General features: G+C 40.2%; 1 pseudogene across 1 annotated transcript in view; it reads left to right on the forward strand.

Annotated features, from left to right (window-relative positions):
• The first annotated feature begins 1,480 nt into the window (after positions 1 to 1,480).
• LOC311137049 (putative adenosylhomocysteinase 3) overlaps positions 1,481 to 21,201 on the forward strand; it is a 57,489-nt pseudogene continuing 37,768 nt past the window's right edge. Inside the window, exons 1-2 of the transcript in view lie at positions 1,481 to 1,555; positions 20,787 to 20,898. The product of the transcript in view is annotated as a putative adenosylhomocysteinase 3 (transcript). The remainder of the gene's footprint in view (positions 1,556 to 20,786; positions 20,899 to 21,201) is intronic.

A 21,201-nucleotide genomic window follows, 5' to 3' on the forward strand; every position in this document is an offset into this window, starting at 1 on the left:
AATGAACATGCACAATGTAATCACACACACACTTCATGAGGTAAACACACCACACACACACTTCATTAGGTAAGCACACCACACACACACTTCATTAGGTAAACACACCACACACACACTTCATGAGGTAAACACACCACACACACACTTCATTAGGTAAGCACACCACACACACACACTTCATTAGGTAAACACACCACACACACACTTCATTAGGTAAGCACACCACACACACACTTCATTAGGTAAACACACCACACACACACTTCATTAGGTAAACACACCACACACACACTTCATTAGGTAAACACACCACACACACACTTCATTAGGTAAACACACCACACACACACTTCATTAGGTAAGCTATACTAAGAGTCCGGGCCTTTAGAAGAACATATTCACTCTGAAGCCTTTGAAGGTCAGAGTGTGCAGCTATCGTCACCTACACCTAATTTATATGGCCTTTATTTGTGTGTTTGCATGTGTGTGTGTTCAGGACAGTTTGAGTTTCTACTAAGCTCTACCTAAGTCAAGTGTGCTGAATGCAACACTGAAATGAGTTTCTCAACCCGAGTACTTTCTCTATTGGTTCACTCCCACTCAGGTAGCAGGCGTGCATCTGCATATCCTTATTTTGTTAATCATCGTATTGTCCGTGGCCGGCCATATGAATGTTTTACACACACATGAGCGAGAGTACATAGTACATATATTTAGCTCCCCTTCTACCATTAATAAGTGTAGTTATTGTGTAAAAACAATGAGTCAATAACTAGGACTCCACCCCCTCATGTTCCTGACCTCAACAAAGACAAGTCAGCCTCTGTTATAAATTAATGCTGTGTCAACTTACCAGGACAAGCGAGCTCTCACAGTGGTTGTGTGTGTGTGTGTGTGTGTGTTGTGTGTGTGTGTGTACACACTTGTCTGTGGTTCTTGTGTTTGTACATGCGTGTGTTTTTCCATTCCTCTTCTCTGGACACACACAATTCTCACAGACTCACACACACCTCTGCGTTTGTATTGTTTACCCTTGGGAATCAGAGAACACTCCAAACGTCATTCATATTCATTAGAGGCCTCAAGTGATTATATATGTACTCCTGCCCTCCATCCCTCCCCTCTTTCGCTCCCTCCTTTCTCAGCCCTCCATCCTGGAAACCGTTCCTCTCGTCTTCTCTCAGCTCACAAAGGCTCTCTTCTTTTTTGGTCCACTCTCCTCTCCTCCTGTCTCTGTCCCCTCACCTTTTTCTCTCTTCTGTCTCTCCTCTCACCTGTAACCTGGGCCTGAGAGCTGAAGGTGTGGCTCCTCTCACTGTGTTAGCTTAGCCAGCCTTCATCCCTGAACCTTCTCATCAAACACGGTCAGGTCACGATCGAGCACGGCCAGGTCACGATCGAGCACGGCCAGGCCACGGTTAAATACGGTCTTTCTGCGTGTGGTGGAAGGTGTTCATATTGCGGTGAACCTGACAGCATGAAGAAGGTGTACAGCATGTTCAACCTGAACAAAACCAAGGAAGAGGAGGCAGTTCAGTCCATCTGTATCAAGGTATCTCTGTTATAGGTTCTCTCTGCTATCTCTAATTCAGTCCGTCTGTATCAAGTTCTCTGTTCTAGTCTCTCTCTGGAATCTCTAATTCAGTCCATCTGTATCCTCCACTGATCTCTCTTCTTCTGCCTTTCTGTGGGATCGTGGTGCTCTTTGGAACACTTAAAGTCTTGCTTATGCCAAAATGACAGGATCATGTTGGCTCAATTATATGATTAAGGGAGTTCAGGTGTGTTATATTTTTAAGGGAGTGCTGTACACAACATTTGAACAGGTGACCATTTTTTATAACTGTCCAGTGTTTCCAGACTTCTATGAACTATGACCTATAGTTAATTACAATATGGGTGAAACAGTTTTCCTTCCAAAAAATTGCAATCAAGTATGTGAAAAAGCAGGTTTTCTGTGTTGGAGTGGTGTGGGCGTACCCCAACAGAATGGTGTGGGCGTATACCGGTCTTTAAAAGTAATAATGCGAGTAGACCGCTGATTGGCCAGCTAATCATCCTCTATGAGGAAATAGTAAGCATTTTTTAAACGGTCTGGGCCCGGTTTCCCAAAAGCATCTTAAGGCTAAGTTCATCGTTAGAACCTTCATAGGAGCATCGTTAAATCTCCAAGCTGTTTCCCAAAACAATCATTATTAAGGGTAAATGTACATTTTTCTACTTCATATTCATCCTCTCCATCAGTTGTAAAGAAAAACATTGACAACTTTGTATTTGTAGTCAACTTTGTTCTGAAGTCATTGGTGGTCACATAGAGATGGATAAACCATGTGATTCTATGTTTAGTGGAGATCTTCTGTGTATTAAGTGACGTGGGAGGGCAAAAACACATCAGTAACACTTCATGTTCCTCAACAGTGAAACCCTTGCAAGGTCACATGATGAAATAAGACTGTCATGATCATTTTAAGTGCATTTATAAACCATTATTCAACCAAGCTTAATAGGTTTACAATTTGTCACGCACAAATGACTATCTGACAATTTTAACCATAACTGTTTATTAATGTCTAAAAATTGTCAAATGACCCGTGAAATTATTTCATAAAAAAATAAAACAATTATGTGAACCGTCTGTGAACCCGTTTTTATCATTGGGCCTGAGCATCAGACTCCACAGCCCTTTATTGCAGAGTTACTGTATGTCAATGAGGTGGTCGGTTTTCAATTGGCTAATGCTTATCACGTGGTTTGTGCAGGCTGAAATATGGTGTGGTCTGTGCTATCCGGAATCCTTGGGACGTCCCTACACCATTGAAGTTGACATTTAAAATGGTTAAGTTAAGGGTTAAGGTTAGGGTTAGGTAAGGATTATGTTTAAGGTTAGGGTCGGGGTTAAAGTTAGAGTGTTGGGTAAGGACATCCCAAGGATTCCGGATAGCACTGACCAATATGGTGCGTTGGGATGCTATCGGAAACTTTACAATTTGTAACAAGAACAAGCATTCGTTGTTACACCTCTGTAATTACAGTCTGCAATTACCACCAGTTACATGTTATTACAGTGTAACTATGAATTATTACAATTAATTACAATACTTGTTAGTGTAATTACACTGTAATAAGGACCCCTTAAAATGAAGTGTTACCAAATCTAACGACACACTTAGCTGTTCTACTAGTGGTCTGAGGCAGGCATTAGATACAAACAAGCGATGTATGAAAAGATGCTTCAAATGAAAATCGAGACGACTGCATTAAAATAAACAGTAGGCTGTAAGCCTATTTCAATCAACTAAATTCTATTTTGCTACTTGTAGGCTACGGTCTGTAATTTGTCTCAATATGTGTCATGATGAGTAGCCCAACGTGCACATTTGTGTGCCAAATCTGTGATTTTGTGCATTTTTATTAGAATAAGCCACCTCTCTATTTGCAGCTGTAGGTGGTAATATCTCTCTAGGAGCTGATCCATCGTCCGTATTGTGAAATAATTATGTTTAGGAAAGATTTAAATGGAGAACGCTGATCTGAGAGCAGCGCTGCCTTTCTTTCGATCCTATCAGTATCGACACATGCTCCAACGATCCACATAGCGACCGTTCTCTGTGCACTTAACGACCGTTCTCTGTGCATGGCATTTTGGGAAACGCATGTTACATCTTCAGCCATTGTAGTAAAGACACATCATAGTAAATAACACATTCATAAATGGCAAAAAAGACAGTCAAAAAATTCATCATAAGGAATAACGTTTTGAAATGTCAGGAAATCGTTTTTTTGGACACATTTAACCTTTTATTTTTGATGGCACAAAACTAACTCCGTATTTCCATTTGTTTGTATGGGTTACCTTCAGACGAGTCCCATGACACTTATGGAGGTCGTAGAGCACAGCGGAGAATACCATTGTGTTTGTGAGAGTCTCCCATTACATATTAGTTTGTAGCTCAAACAGTTTGGACGCTACAGACAGAAGTTGGCACATCAGCATTACCGACTTCAGATGAGTCCCGTGACACTTGTGGGGGTCGTATTCTACAGACGTTTTCATGAGAAGACCGATTGTCGGGATGTCTCATGGTCTGACAAACACGCTGCAGCTTGGCCACCTTCCACCACAGATGCGGAAGGCCGACATAGCCGGATGCGGTGGATTGAGATGTTGCCTGTTTTGCATGTTATTTTGGCATTAAGACATGTCACATATCAGTTTGCAAACAATGTAAAAAAATACATTGAGTTAATAAAGCCGCATACAAACTTGGTCTCTTTTTTGCTTTCTTGAGTAAGGCAGCTCCAAAATGCAGGTGTTTCAGCCTAGCTCAGTGCTTTCTGTGGTGGTAGGGCAGCCAGTGGAAAATACGGAGCTTAGGGGTAATGTTCTCTAGTTTTGCCTGATTGGCTCAGTGTTCTCTCATTCATTGGGACACTACGTCATCGCAAAATCTATGGGGAGAGCTCGAAAATTCAAGCCCCTTGGGTGCTGCCATAGAGTTACATTCGAAGTGCCCATCCAAGAAGGCTTAAGGCCATTGGCCACAGATATAATGTGAATTCACGTCATTTTATCTACAGTAGCTTTGATTGAACTGATCATGTCAACAGCATACTTTCAAAATCTTAGCTAGCAGTCATCATCATGAATCAAGTTGACAATCTACTGGCAAATACTTTTCAATCCTTGTCATATGAAGAGAAATTATGAAGATAAATTATATGCTGTTCAGTGGAGTGGATGTGTGGTCCCAAGTCTGGGTTTAAGGATCTCTTTTCCAAGCTTAAAATGATAAACATTCAACATTGGCCATGCTGTCAATTCAGCATGACTTCTGCCACGCTCAAAACAACTGGAAACTCGGAACTGGGAAATCTGACTTCAGTGAGTTCAAGACAACTGGGAACTCGGGAAAAAACTAGCCCCGACTGGGAAAATACGCTTTGAACGGTCATCCAACTCGGAATTGCAAGTCAAGTTCCCAGTTGTCTTGAAAGCACCATAAATCCAGAGACTTTGATGACAAAGTTATGAACAACTGCCGCCCCACATTCCTGTTCAAGTGAGCACAGCACAACAAGGTGAGTCCAAAAATTTCTTGTATGCTGCTGCATAAATTATGTAATATGCCAGGGAGATATGTATACTGTCTGTAGCTATGAAAGTAATACTAAATGTATGTTGTGTAGTAAGCTGTTAGTAGCCCATGTGCCTCACCCTAATAATTTGGTCACTTTTCCCCTCATAATATCGCCTACTGTTCTGACTTGGTGGTGCACATGTAGCCTGTTTTTGAGAAATGTCATCATCGAATATTGTAAGAGCTTTCATTTGTCTGCTTATATGCCCTTTTTGTTATCCTACGGTTCTGACTTGGTGTACAGGGAGAATACTGTAAGAACAGCCCATGTTCTGAATTCTATCACTGTACATTTAAAAAGTGCTGAACAAATGGTTATATTGACTACGTCCATCCTAGCTCAATCATTAATGTCTTAATCGAAATTAGTCCCCTTATGCCATAGTTTGTACATCTCAATTGTCAGTAGAAACCACATTTGTTTAAGCAAGTCAGCCATATCAGCTATGTTTTAAAAAAAGGCAGTAAATGAGGCTGAATGAACTGTTTTGCTGCGAGACAAGGCTCCGCTGACAGCCAGGTGTAGCAGTGGTAAGGTGTTGGGACTGCTGTTGGGAATCTGCTGTTGGGACAGCTTTATGTAGGCCCTAACAGTTTGTGGGCACTGTTTGTCACCGTTATAGTGCAATTAATGTATTGTTTAGTGTTGTGTTGTGTGGTGTAGTGGCTTTACTGGCATGCATACAAAAAAGGGGGGTGGTTTGCACACCAAGACTTACATGCTAAAATCGCCACTGGACACAGCCCATTCAAAAGACCTGATCTCTAGCTTAAACTGACAGATTTTTTAAACATTTTATTTACATTGATGCACAGGCGCATCAATGGACCCTTAATAATTAAAAATGACAAACTGAACACCGTATGTATGTATTAACGTATCATAAAATATTGTAGTGAAGAAAGATGACATGAATGGCCAACATTTCACTCCAACATGGGAGTTGGAGTTAATACATACATACATACTTACTTTGTTCAGTTTGTCATGTTTAACTGCCAGAAATATCCACAGTGGTGTGCATGCTAATCGATTAGCATGCTAACCGAAAGACATTTTCATTTTAGATTGTTTTTGGATGCTTAAAACCCTGCCAGTCCCGAGACCCCAGCAAAAATCGGCTTTTCATTTATCTGACTTTCACTGCAGGATTTGAGTCCCTGGCGGCGTAGTGTGTTACTGATGGTAGGCTTTATTACTTTGGTCCCAGCTCTCTGCAGGTCATTCACTAGGTCCCCCCGTGTGGTTCTGGGATTTTTGCTCACCGTTCTTGTGATCATTTTGACCCCACGGGGTGAGATCTTGCGTGGAGCCCCAGATTGAGGGAGATTATCAGTGGTCTTGTATGTCTTCCATTTCCTAATAATTGCTCCCACAGTTGATTTCTTCAAACCAAGCTGCTTACCTATTGCAGATTCAGTCTTCCCAGCCTGGTGCAGGTCTACAATTTTGTTTCTGGTGTCCTTTGACAGCTCTTTGGTCTTGGCCATAGTGGAGTTTGGAGTGTGACTGTTTGAGGTTGTGGACAGGTGTCTTTTATACTGATAACAAGTTCAAACAGGTGCCATTAATACAGGTAACGAGTGGAGGACAGAGGAGCCTCTTAAAGAAGAAGTTACAGGTCTGTGAGAGCCAGAAATCTTGCTTGTTTGTAGGTGACCAAATACTTATTTTCCACCATAATTTGCAAATAAATTCATAAAAAATCCTACAATGTGATTTTCTAGAAAAAAAATTCTCAATTTGTCTGTCATAGTTGACGTGTACCTATGATGAAAATTACAGGCCTCTCTCATCTTTTTAAGTGGGAGAACTTGCACAATTGGTGGCTGACTAAATACTTGATAAAATAAAATGCAAATTAATTACTTAAAAATCATACAATGTGATTTTCTGGATTTTTGCACAGGCGCATCAATGGACCCTTAATAATTAAAAATGACAAACTGAACACCGTATGTATGTATTAACGTATCATAAAATATTGTAGTGAAGAAAGATGACATGAATGGCCAACATTTCACTCCAACATGGGAGTTGGAGTTAATACATACATACATACTTACTTTGTTCAGTTTGTCATGTTTAACTGCCAGAAATATCCACAGTGGTGTGCATGCTAATCGATTAGCATGCTAACCGAAAGACATTTTCATTTTAGATTGTTTTTGGATGCTTAAAACCCTGCCAGTCCCGAGACCCCAGCAAAAATCGGCTTTTCATTTATCTGACTTTCACTGCAGGATTTGAGTCCCTGGCGGCGTAGTGTGTTACTGATGGTAGGCTTTATTACTTTGGTCCCAGCTCTCTGCAGGTCATTCACTAGGTCCCCCCGTGTGGTTCTGGGATTTTTGCTCACCGTTCTTGTGATCATTTTGACCCCACGGGGTGAGATCTTGCGTGGAGCCCCAGATTGAGGGAGATTATCAGTGGTCTTGTATGTCTTCCATTTCCTAATAATTGCTCCCACAGTTGATTTCTTCAAACCAAGCTGCTTACCTATTGCAGATTCAGTCTTCCCAGCCTGGTGCAGGTCTACAATTTTGTTTCTGGTGTCCTTTGACAGCTCTTTGGTCTTGGCCATAGTGGAGTTTGGAGTGTGACTGTTTGAGGTTGTGGACAGGTGTCTTTTATACTGATAACAAGTTCAAACAGGTGCCATTAATACAGGTAACGAGTGGAGGACAGAGGAGCCTCTTAAAGAAGAAGTTACAGGTCTGTGAGAGCCAGAAATCTTGCTTGTTTGTAGGTGACCAAATACTTATTTTCCACCATAATTTGCAAATAAATTCATAAAAAATCCTACAATGTGATTTTCTAGAAAAAAAATTCTCAATTTGTCTGTCATAGTTGACGTGTACCTATGATGAAAATTACAGGCCTCTCTCATCTTTTTAAGTGGGAGAACTTGCACAATTGGTGGCTGACTAAATACTTGATAAAATAAAATGCAAATTAATTACTTAAAAATCATACAATGTGATTTTCTGGATTTTTGTTTTAGATTCCGTCTCTCACAGTTGAAATGTACCTATGATAAAAATTACAGACCTCTACATGCTTTGTAAGTAGGAAAACCTGCAAAATCGGCAGTGTATCAAATACTTGTTCTCCCCACTGTATCTGTGACCAACAGATGCATATCTGTATTCCCAGTCATGTGAAATCCATAGATAAGGGCCTAATGAATTTATTTCAATTGACTGATTTCCTTATATGAGCTGTAACTCAGTAAAATCTTTGAAATTGTTGCATGTTGAGTTTATATTTTTGTTCAGTATAAATAGCTGCATGTAGCCTAACTCCCCGCGCTTTGCTTAATAGCGTACTGAGGCATGGATTGCAAAAGTTTGAACATGTCGACCATGTACAACTTTCATTGCCAATCAAGGAGGGGGAGGAAGCGGCAGTGGAGCACTGAGCAGCAGCCGATCATGGAGGGGGGAGTGGCAAAGAGCGGAGCACTGAGCAACAGCTTTGTAGGTAGCGGAGTGGGCAGCAGCTACCAAAAAAAATCCTGCACATGGGCATAAATCCATATCTTTACCAACAGAACCTTCAGGTTCCAGAAAATCCAGAATCGCAGACACTCTGTAGGGTAGAGTGGGGTAAGTTAAGCCAAAGGGGTAAGTTAGCCACCATTGATTCTAGAAAACCATACACAAAATGTATAATTTGACCAAATATTTATGAAGAGGTCATCATTTCATGAAGTGTGAAGGAAGAAAGAAAATGGAAGAAGTTGTAAACAAGTTGGGTCCCCCAAAAATATTTTCACCAAGTCAAATGAATTTATTGAGGTTTCATGATGCTTGTATCTAAATCAAAGTCGATAATTTTAAGATTGTTCCATACATCAGTTGAGGTCTCTATAAGCTTCAGAATGAGGTCCTAAATCTAGCATGAAAGTGCATCCTTGTAGCTGTGTGGGCTAATATAGTCAAAAAGTTTGCCTAGGGGAAAATTGAACCAATGGAAAAAGTTGAGCAAATTGAAGTGTTTTCTTCCCAGGCGTAATGCAAGTCATTATCGCTTGGACAGGAGGTAACAACAGAGCCTGGCCCATGTTAAAAGTTTTTAAAAACGTACAAAATGCTTGTTAGGTGTTAAGCCTGTGTTAAAAGATTCTTAAAATGATAAAAATACAAAGAAATGATTGTGATTGTGTTTTACTGTGTTTGGGAAATAAAGACACATGGTTTTAAAAAGGTAGTGGTAATATTTCATTCAGTACAGACATGTGTAGGCGGCTTAACTTCTCTGTCCCGTGGCTCAATTTACTCCATATCTGGGGTAAATTGTGCCAAGAGACCACTTTTTCGGACAAGCTATGTTTTCAAAACTGTAATGTTTAGATAAATTCAGATTATTTCCAGGAATACACAACATCCTGAAATATATGTAGATATGTTTGTTAGAAATAATACTACATTTCCCTTGACGGAGTGATGCTGAATGTAAAAAAATATAATAATAATAATAATAATAATAATAATAATTCACTCAATTTATTTGACGTCAGAGTTCAGCATGTGGGAGAAGTCTGATGCTCAGAGATGATAGACGAGTTTCCCACTAGTAATTACCAGTTGGAGTTCAAGAATTTACGAGATATTACGAGCTCAGCATTTCATCTGTATGTCTATCTTTAAAGGGAAAGTGCTACATTTTGGCAATCAATCAAGCCCTTTTTATTACTTACACAGAGTCAGATGAACTCATGAATACCATTTTTATGTCTCTAAATGCAGTTTGGAGGAAGTTGAAGGTAGTTTCTGGAATCATTGCTAACTAGTGTTAGCGCAATTACTGGAAGTCTACAGGAACAGCTAGCATGCTCTGGTATCCATGAGTTCTTCTGACTCTGGGTAAGTATAAAAAAAGGGCCTAATTGCCAAACTGTTGCACTATCCCTTTAATCACAGTAGCTCAGATTATCCCTTAAAGTGGAACTGACAGCTTTATAACTACTTTTCAGATATGAAACAGACAATCATAATATCAGTAAAAAATATCAAATTCTCAGTTTATGCTACAAAATCAATCATTTTTTTTGCTTGAGAAATCGTTTTGCTAAAAAGCACTTTTCAATACAAGTAACAAAGTGCTTCACATAAAATAATCAAATAAAAAAGCACTAACAAAGAAATAAAAACAAGAGAAAGGAGACGTTTAAATAAAAATCATACATTCAAATCATACATTAAAAGCATCTTTATAAAAGTGATTCTTCAGCAGGGATATAAAAAGTGGCACTGAATCTGCAAGCCTGATCTCCTCTGGGGGCCCTAATTGCAAATGGCGGTCTTCTTTCATTTTCAATCTAGACTTTGGAATGGTCAACATTGCCCTGCCAGAGGATCTCAGCCTGCGTCCTGGCTCATAGGAAGATAAAAGATTGGAGATAAATCAAATCAAATGTTATTGGTCGCATACACATATTTAGCAGCTGTTAATGCGGGTGTAGCGAAATGCTTGCGTTCATAGCTCCAACAGTGTAGGAATAACAATACACACAAATCTAAAAAAGTTAAAGTATTAGGACGAGCAATGTCGGTGTCCTGAGTATAAATACATACACTGAACAAAAATAAACACAACATGCAACAATTTCAAAGATTTTACTGAGTTACAGTTCATATAAGGAAATCAATCAATTAAAATAAATTCATTAGGCCCTTATCTATGGATTTCACATGACTGGGAATACAGATATTGCACGCTCCATCAAAACTTGAGACATCTGAGGCATTGTGTTGTGTTACAAAACTGCACATTTTAGAGTGGCCTTTTATTGTCCACTGCTCAAGGTGCACCTGTGTAATGATCATGCTGTTTAATTTCAGGTGAATGGATTATCTTGGCAAAGGAGAAATGCTCGCTAACAGGGATGTAAACAAATTTGTACACAACATTTGAGAGAAATATGCTTTTTCTGCGTATGTTAAATTTCTGGGATCTTTTATTTCAGCTCATGAAACATGGGACCCACACTTTACATGTTGCGTTTATATTTTTGTTCAGTATACACTACCAGTCAAAAGTTTTAGAACACCTACTCATTCAAGGGTTTTTCTTTATTTTTACTATTTTCTACATTGTAGAATAATAGTGAAGACATCAAAACTATGAAATAACACATTTGGAATCATGTAGTAACCAAAAAAGTGTTAAACAAATTCTTCAAATAGCCACCCTTTGCCTTGATGACAGCTTTGCACACTCTTGGCATTCTCTCAACCAGCTTCACCTGGAAGGCTTTTCCAACAATCTTGAAGGAGTTCCCACATATTCTGAGCACTTATTGGCTGCTTTTCCTTCATGGTCTGACTCATCCCAAACCATCTCAATTTCGTTGAAGATAGGGGATTGTGGAGGCCAGGTCATCTGATGCAGCAATCCATCACTCTCCTTCTTTGTAAAATAGCCCTTACACAGCCTGGAGGTGTGTTGGGTCATTGTCCTGTTGAAAAACAAATGATAGTCCCACTAAGCCCAAACCAGATGGGATGGCGTATCGCTGCAGGATGCTGTGGTAGCCATGCTGGTTAAGTGTGCCTTGAATTCTAAATAAAATCACCCCCACACCATATCACCTCCTCCTCAATGCTTTACGGTGGGAAATACACATGCGGAGATCATCCGTTCACCCACACCGCGTCTCACAAAGACATCGCGGTTGGAACCAAAAATCTCAAATTTGGACTCCAGACCAAAGGACACATTTCCACCAGTCTAATGTCCATTACTTGTTTTTCTTGGCCCAAGCAAGTCTCTTCTTATTATTGGTGTCCTTTAGTAGTGGTTTCTTTGCAGCAATTCGACCATGAAGGCCTGATTCACACAGTCCCCTCTGAACAGTTGATGTTGAGATGGTAACTCTAATGTACGTATCCTCTGCAGCAGAGGTAACTCTGGGTCTTCCATTCCTGTGGCGGTCCTCATGAGAGCCAGTTTCATCATAGCACTTGATGGTTTTTGCGACTGCACTTGAAGAAACGTTCAAAGTTCTTGAAATGTTCCATATTGACTGATCTTCATGTCTTAAAGTAATGATGGACTGACTGTTGTTTCTCTTTGCTTATTTGAGCTGTTCTTGCCATAATATGGACTTGGTCTTTTACCAAATAGGACTATCTTCTGTATACCCTACAAAACTGATTGGCTCAAACGCATTAAGAAGGAAAGAAATTCCACAAATCAACTTTTAAGAATGCACACCTGTTAATTGAAATGCATTCCAGGTGACTGCCTCATGAAGCTGGTTGAGAGAATGCCAAGAGTGTGCAAAGCTGTCATCAAGGCAAAGGGTGGCTATTTGAAGAATCTCAAATATAAAATATATTTTGTTTTGTTTAACACTTTTTTGGTTACTTCATGATTCCATATGTGTCATTTCATAGTTTTGATGTCTTCTCTATTATTATACAATGTAGAAAATAGTAAAAAATAAAGAAAAACCCTTGAATGAGTTGGTGTTCTAAAACTTTTGACCGGTAGTGTATATGATGGGATGTATAGACATTATGGACAGTATGTGGATAGAATATGTAGTATATCTGAAGAATACGTAGGATAGAATAGTATATGTACAGCAATAGTTGAATAGGATGGCCTTGACTAGAACGCAGTATATACATATGAAGTGGGTAAAACAGTATGTAAACATTATTAAAGTGACCAGCGTTCCATAGGCAGCAGCCTCTAAGGTGCAGGTGACTAAAGTTCAGGGCATGGTACTGGCCGGAGGCCAGCTAGTGGTGACTTAAGTGGCCTTGAGTGGCCTTGAGATAGAAGCTGTTTTTCAGTCTCTCGGTCCCAGCTTTGATGCACCTGTTACTGACCTTGCCTTCTGGAGAATGGGGTTTTAAACCAAGCCTATCCTTAAACGTGATACAGAGAGGCATACAAAGAGTTACAGTAATCTAGGCATGAAGAAATAAAAGCATGTATACATTTCTCCAGATCAGACTTTACTTTAGCTATATTTCTTAGATGACAAAAGCAGGACTGGACAACCTTTTTACATGCAGCTTGAGGTTTAGGTCGAAGAAGACACCAAGGTTTCTGGCCGTAGGCTTTACATTTGTGGACAAATGACCAAGGTTATCTACAATCTGAGTTCTAGCAAGGTGGGGGCCAAATACAACAACCTCAGATCTTTTATCATCGAGCTGGAGAAAATGGTCAGACATCCTAAATGTAATGTCAGCAAGACACTTGTGAAGGGTAGCTACACTAGCTTAGCCACAGTGGTGGAAAAAGTACTCAAATGTAATACATGAGTAAAAGTAAAAATACCTTTATAGAAAATGACTCAAGTAAAAGTGAAAGTCACCCAGTAAAATATTATACTGAACAAAAAATATAAACGCAACATGTAAAGTGTTGGTCCCATGTTTCATGAGCTGAAATAAAATATCCCAGAAATGTTCCATATGCACAAAAAGCGTATTTCTCCCAAATGTCGTGCACAAATTTGTTTACATCCCTGTTAGTGAGCATTTCTCCTTTGCCAAGATAATCCATCCACCTGACAGGTGTGGGATAACCAGAAGCTGATTAAACAGCATGATCATTACACAGGTGCACCTTGTGCTGGGGACAATAAAAGGCCACAAATGTGCAGTTTTTTCACACAACACAATGCCACAGATGTCTCAAGTTTTGGAGGAGTGTGCAATTGGCATGCTGACTTCAGGAATGTCCACCAGAGCTGTTGCCAGATAATTGAATGTTCATTTTTCTACCATTAGCCGCCTCTAATGTCATTTTAGAGAATTTGACAGTACGTCCAACCGGACTAAATACTGCAGACCACGTGTAACCATGCCAGCCCAGGACCTCCACATCCAGCTTCTTCACCTGCGGGATCTTCTGAGGAGACTGAGGAGTATTTCTGTCTGTAATAAAGCCCTTTTGTGGGGAAAATATCATTCTGATTGGCTGGGAGGGCATAGGCCCACCCACTGGGGAGCCAGGCCCACCCATGGCTGCGCCCCTGCCCAGTCATGTGAAATCCATAGATTAGGGCCTAATTAATTTATTTCAATTGACTGATTTCCTTATATGAACTGTAACTCAGTAAAATCTTTAAATTGTAGCATGCTGCATTTATATTTTTGTTCAGTATAGTTAAGTAAAAGTCTAAAAGTGTTTGGTTTTAAATATACTTAAGTATCAAAAGTAAATGGAATTGCTAAAATATACTTAAGTATCAAAAGTAAAAGTATAAATCATTTCAAATTCCTTATATTAAGCAAACCAGATGGCACCATTCTTTTTTGTATTTTTTATTTACAGATAGCCAGGGGCACACGCCATCTCTCAGACATCATTTACAAATGAAGCATGTATGTTTAGTGCGTCCGCCAGATCAGAGGCAGTAGGGATGACCAGGGATGTTCTCTTGATAAGTGCGTGATTTGGACCATTTTCCTGTCCTGCTAAGGATTCAAAATGTAACAAGTACTTTTGGTGTCAGGGAAAATGTAAGGAATAAAAAGTTAATTTTCTTTAGGAATGTTGAAGTAAAAGTTATAAAAAATATAAATAGTAAAGTACCCCAAAAAACCATTTAAGTAGAACTTTAAAGTATTTTTACTTAAGTACTTTACACCACTGCTTAGTCACTGGGTCTGATTGGTAAATGGAGTTGCGTGTCATCCGCATAGAAGTGAAACTGAATTTATGGTTGTGGATGATGTCACTCACCAATGGGAAGCATATACAGCGAAAAAAGGATGGGGCTCAGAATTAACCCGAGGGACACTATAGTGAATAGGTGCTGGGGACGAAACTGAACCACCCATGCTCACTGAGAAACGTCTGCCACAAAGATATGACCTGAACCAAAGACATTTTTCAAATAAGTTGTTCATACTCTAAAATCTTGGATAAAAAAGGAAGCTTAGAGATAGGTCTATAATTATTCAGTGAGGAGTGGTCTAGATTTGGCTTTTTAAGGAGAGGTTGGACCAGACCAGTTTATTATTATTATTATTATTATTATTATTATTATTATTATCATTATTACTACTACTACTATTTGTATTTATAAGTCACAGCGCAGTCAAAACTTGGTTTGACTGCTTTATATACAGTACCAGTCAAAAGTTTGGACACACCTACTCATTCAAGGGTTTTTCTTTATTTTTACTATTTTCTACATTGTAAAATAATAGTGAAGACATCAAAACTATGAAATAACACATATGGAATCATGTAGTAACCAAAAAGGGTTAAACAAATCAAAATATATTTTAGATTCTTCAAAGTAGCCACCCTTTGCCTTGATGACAGATTTACACACTCTTGGCATTCTCTCAACCAGCTTCAGGAGGTAGTCACTTGGAATGCATTTCAATAACAGGTGTGCCTTGTTAAAAGTTAATTTGTGAAATGTCTTTCCTTCTTAATGCGTTTGAGCCAATCAATTGTGTTGTGACAAGGTAGGGGTGGTATACAGAAGATAGCCCTACTTGGTAAAAGACCAAGTCCATATTATGGCAAGAACAGCTCAAATAAGCAAAGAGAAACAACAGTCCATCATTACTTTAAGACATGAAGGCCAGTCAACCCGGAAAGTTTCAAAAACCTTGAACGTTTCTTCAAGTGCAGTCGCAAAAACCATCAAGCACTATGATGAAACTGGCTCTCATGAGGACCGCCAAAGGCAAGGAAGACCTAGAGTTACCTCTGCTGCAGAGGATAAGTTCATTACAGAAATTGCAGCCCAAATAAATGCTTCACAGAGTTCAAGTAACAGACACATCTCAACATCAACTGTTCAGAGGGGACTGTGTGAATCAGGCCTTCATGGTCGAATTACTGCAAAGAAACCACTACTAAAGGATGCCAATAAGAAGAAGAGACTTGCTTGGGCCAAGAAAAACAAGTAATGGACATTAGACCGGTGGAAATTTGTCCTTTGGTCTGGAGTCCAAATTTGAGATTTTTGGTTCCAACCGCCGGGTCTTTGTGAGACGCAGAGTAGGTGAACGGATGATCTCTGCATGTGTGGTTCCCACCATGAAGCATGGAGGAGGAGGTGTGATGGTGTGGGGGTGCTTTGCTGGTGACACTGTCAGTGATTTATTTAGAATTCCAGGCACACTTAACCAGGATGGCTACCATAGCATTCTGCAGGGATATGCCATCCCATCTGGTTTGCGTTTACTGGGACTATCATTTGTTTTTCAACAGGTCAATGACCCAAAACACACCTCCAGGCTGTGTAAGGGCTATTTGACCAAGAAGGAGAGTGATGGAGTGCTGCATCAGATGACCTGGCCTCTACAATCACCCGACCTCAACCCAATTGAGATGGTTTGGGATGAGTTGGACCGCAGAGTGAAGGAAAAGCAACCAATAAGTGCTCAGCATATGTGGGAACTCCTTCAAGACTGTTGGGAAAGCATTCCAGGTGAAGCTGGTTGAGGGAATGCCAAGAGTGTGCAAAGCTGTCATCAAGGCAAAGGGTGGCTACTTTGAATAATCTAAAATATATTTTGATTTGTTTAACACTTTTTTGGTTACTACATGATTCAATATGTGTTGTTTTATAGTTTTCATGTCTTCACTATTATTTTACAATGTAGAAAATAGTAAAAATAAAAGAAAAACCCTTGAACGTGTAGGTGTGTCCAAACTTTTGACTGATATTGTATATTTCCACACTGAGGTTGCTTGAGAAATTGCTCTTTGCTAAGAAGCTATTTTTGTTTCTTTCATTGAAAACAGTCACAGTAGGGTACTTAATTGTTACCCAGAAATGATTTGATATTGAGATAAAAATGGCTGCATTAGACCTTTAAGTGCAGGCTGTATTTACCTACAGTATATACAGTTGAAGTCGGAAGTTTACATACACCTTAGCCAAATACATTTAAACTAAGTTTTTCACAATTCCTGACATTTAATCCTAGTAAAAATTCCCAGTCTTAGGTCAGTTAAAATAAAGTGGTGATCCTAAGAATGTGAAATGTCAGAATAATAGTAGAGAGAATTATTTATTTCAGCTTTTATTTCTTTCATCACATTCCCAGTGGGTCAGAAGTTTACATACACTCAATTAGTATTTTGTAGCATTGCCTTTAAATTGTTTAACTTGGGTCAAATGTTTCGGGTAGCCTTCCACAAGCTTCCCACAATAAGTTGGGTGAATTTTGGCCCATTCCTCCTGACAGAGCTGGTGTAACTGAGTCAGGTTTGTAGGCCTCCTTGCTTGCACACGCTTTTTCAGTTCTGCCCACAAATGTTCTATAGGATTGAGGTCAGGGCTTTGTGATGGCCACTCCAATACCTTGACTTTGTTGTCCTTAAACCATTTTGCCACAACTTTGGAAGTATGGTTGGGGTCATTGTCCATTTGGAAGACCCATTTGCAACCAAGCTTTAACTTCCTGACTGATGTCTTGAAATGTTGCTTCAATATATCCACATAATTTTCCTTCCTCATGATGCCATCTATTTTGTGAAGTGCACCAGTCCCTCCTGCAGCAAAACACCCCCACAGCATGATGCTGCCACCCCCGTGCTTCACAGTTGGGATGGTGTTCTACGGCTTACAAGCCACCCCCTTTTTCCTCCAAACATAATGATGGTCATTATGGCCAAACAGTTCTATTTTTGTTTCATCAGACCAAAGGACATTTCTCCAAAAAGTAAGATCTTTGTCCCCATGTGCATTTGCAAACCGTAGTCTGTATTTTTTATGGCGGTTTAGAGCAGTGGCTTCTTCCTTGCTGAGCGGCCTTTCAGGTTATGTCGATATAGGACTCGTTTTACTGTGGATATAGATACTTTTGTACCTGCTTCCTCCAGCATCTTCACAAGGTCCTTTGCTGTTGTTCTGGGATTGATTTGCACTTTTCGCACCAAAGTACGTTCATCTCTAGGAGACAGAACGCGTCTCCTTCCTGAGCAGTATGACGGCTGCGTGGTCCCATGGTGTTTATACTTGCGTACTATTGTTTGTACAGATGAACATGGTACCTTCAGGCATTTGGAAATTGCTCCCAAGTATGAACCAGACTTGTGGAGGTCTACAATTTTTTTTCTGAGGTCTTGGCTGATTTCTTTAGATTTTCCCATGATGTCAAGCAAAGAGGCACTGATTTTGATGGTAGGCCTTGAAATACATCCACAGGTACACCGCCAATTGACTCAAATTATGTCAATTAGCCTATCAGAAGCTTCTAAAGCCATGACATCATTTTCTGGAATTTTCCAAGCTGTTTAAAGGCACAGTCAACTTAGTGTATGTAAACTTCTGACCCACTGGAATTGTGATACAGTGAATTATAAGTGAAATAATCTGTCTGTAAACAATTGTTGGAAAAATTACTTGTGTCATGCACAAAGTAGATGTCCTAACCGACTTGCCAAAACTATAGTTTGTTAAAAATAAATGTGTGGAGTGGTTGAAAAACAAGTTTTAATGACTCCAACCTAAGTGTATGTAAACTTCCGACTTCAACTGTATATCTTTCTGTTCAATGTGAACAAGTCAGTGATTGAGTATGTAGTCTCTTTCAACAGCCGCAGTGTCTACATAGGAAGAGAGCCTTATGGGTCAGGTTGGTACGGGACATCAGTGAGTTGTACAGTCTTTCTACAGTGTGTACAGTGTTATACCTCCGAATCCCATCCCCTCCTTCCAAGGTTCTACCCTGCTGACGAATTCACACCTGAAGGGATCACATAGGACAGATAGGGCAGATTCCCCCACAGCTTGTAAACAAAACACTGTTAGGTGAATTGCTCTTAACGAGGTAGTAAGTGGACAGTTTGATCCTGAGCAGCACACATGGCCTTTATGTGTCTTATGATCCACCATTTAACCATTGGAGGGTGATTGAGGGTGATCCAGGCAGGGTATGTTTCTGATCAAAATAAGTAGTATGGTACAGTCATCCCCAAATGATAGTCTGGTTAAGGGAAAGGGACTATGGGTAGAAATGGAAAGTGGCTACAAATCAAATTCGGCAACAGTCCCAGATTAGATGGGAAGGATGAAACCAGCAGTGCTGCAAACCTCAAGGTTTAAATAGCCCTGGGCTAGGGGATGGGGGCTAACGGTAGAAATAGAACACGGCCCGGTGTCGGTGATCTCAAGTCAGGAATTCAATGCCACAGACTTCTGACTGACCTATGACTCTTATCGGCTAATCCTCTTGAATGATAGAGCAACATTTAGATTTCCACCTAAATATGATGGCCATAAACAATAACTGGTAATGTTGCATAGGTTTAGAATGGTCTGGAACTTTTAGAACTCTCTGAAAGTTTAAATTGCTGAGGTACAGTATACTCACATATTGGTGAGGTGTACTCACTTTTGAGGACACAAGCTCAAGTACATAGTACAAATATTATGAAAATATGACAAAACATGATTTATTTCCTATTCAACAAAAGTGGGGCAATAGGGCTTTAAATGACAAATGCTTTCCAAATATAGCAACAACAGAATTATATAGGATTTCACCTTTCTTATAACTGTAAAATAAAAATGATCATACAGTGACAGTACAATATTGGCACCATTTCATGTGATGACAGAGACATTTATCCTAAACGTCCACTGAGCAGTGCAGAGACACCATTCAAATGTATGCAGACTCGATACAACCTCTGCTTTAAGCACAACGTGATTTTATCCGTCTATGACCAAGAGAAACTGGTCTTGTTTCCATTCTATGAAATGATTGTATTTTTTCATGTTGAGAGCGTTAAATCCTGCTGAGAATATCACATCGAGATCAAACCACAACTGTTGGATCCACTAGACTGTCACCTTTCATATGCTGGCTGGGCCCATCGCTCAAAGGAAGAGCAAGTCAATTATTCATCTGGATTGGTCAGAAAATTTGACACTTCACTTCCTATGCAAATGTTGGATCTGAAACCTGACACTTCAAGTCAGCTCCGCTGAGAGAGTGGTAGCGCAGAGCAGACAGATGGGGATTTCTGGCACTATAGAGCACGAATGTCAGTCGGAACCGGTCCAGAACCGCCCAAAATAACCTAAATAGGTGTTAAGAGCTGCCAACTCAGCTCCACTCAGACCGCGTGAGACGAGGGGTGTACCCACGGCCTAACACTATGCTGGACTAAGTGGGAATAAGAGGCAGAGACTGGGGCAGACTGGACTGTACCTGACTGAACTAAACTAGGCTGAGAGGGTAAAAGAAGCAGAGACTGTGACAGAGGGAGCAAACAGCAGGCATGGCTAAGTGGGAACCTTCCACCAGCCCTGCCTTCCAACCACCAAACTGGATGGTGAGACAGAGAGGGGGAAAGAGGGATGGAGAGAAAAAGGGAGCTTTGGAAAGTGAGAGAAACATGGAGAAAGTAAAGAGAATGAGAGTGGGTGAGCATGTTATGGAGAGTGTGTTAGGGAGAGGGAGAAGGTGTGCAAGTGTTAGCTATGATGTGAGTGAGAGAACAATGTGAGCCTCTTGATAAGAGGACCAACTTTCCTGCATCTATGTCTTTGTGTGTTTTGTTCCTTATGTGGAGTAAATAACGTTTATATAATGCCTTGGACATTGTGGTGGATGTAACCCTGGTGTCCGTCTGACCTGGTCTGTTTCGCTTTTCTCAAAAGTAACTCTCTCCCCCTCCCTCTTTCTCCACAGCAAATCCAGTTTGCTGATCAGAAGCAGGATTTTAACAAGCGTCTCAATAAGGCCGGTCGTCGCTCCCTGTACCATTCTCTCTACCAGTCCTCCACAGATAACTACAGCTCAGGTACACACACACCTGCTTGGTCGGCACGGTGTGTTTTGTCTCTCACTGTATAGCTGCCCATGTCTGGCTGTTGTCCCAGCGGCTGGGGAACAGCGGGTTGGTTACAGAGAGATAAGTTTAGAGTCTTTCAACCTCAGCCAAACTTTCAGTTGAGAGACAGTCTTCAGAGGAATTGCCTCTGTTTCATTTACTCCTTATCTGTCCCCTGAGTTAGCTGTTCTCAGATAGATAGAGAGAGAGAGAGAGAGAGAGAGAGAGAGAGAGAGAGAGAGAGAGAGAGAGAGAGAGAGAGAGAGAGAGAGA

Source organism: Coregonus lavaretus (assembly GCF_964263955.1).
Source record: "Coregonus lavaretus genome assembly, chromosome: 11".
In the NCBI taxonomy this organism is placed as follows: domain Eukaryota; kingdom Metazoa; phylum Chordata; class Actinopteri; order Salmoniformes; family Salmonidae; genus Coregonus; species Coregonus lavaretus.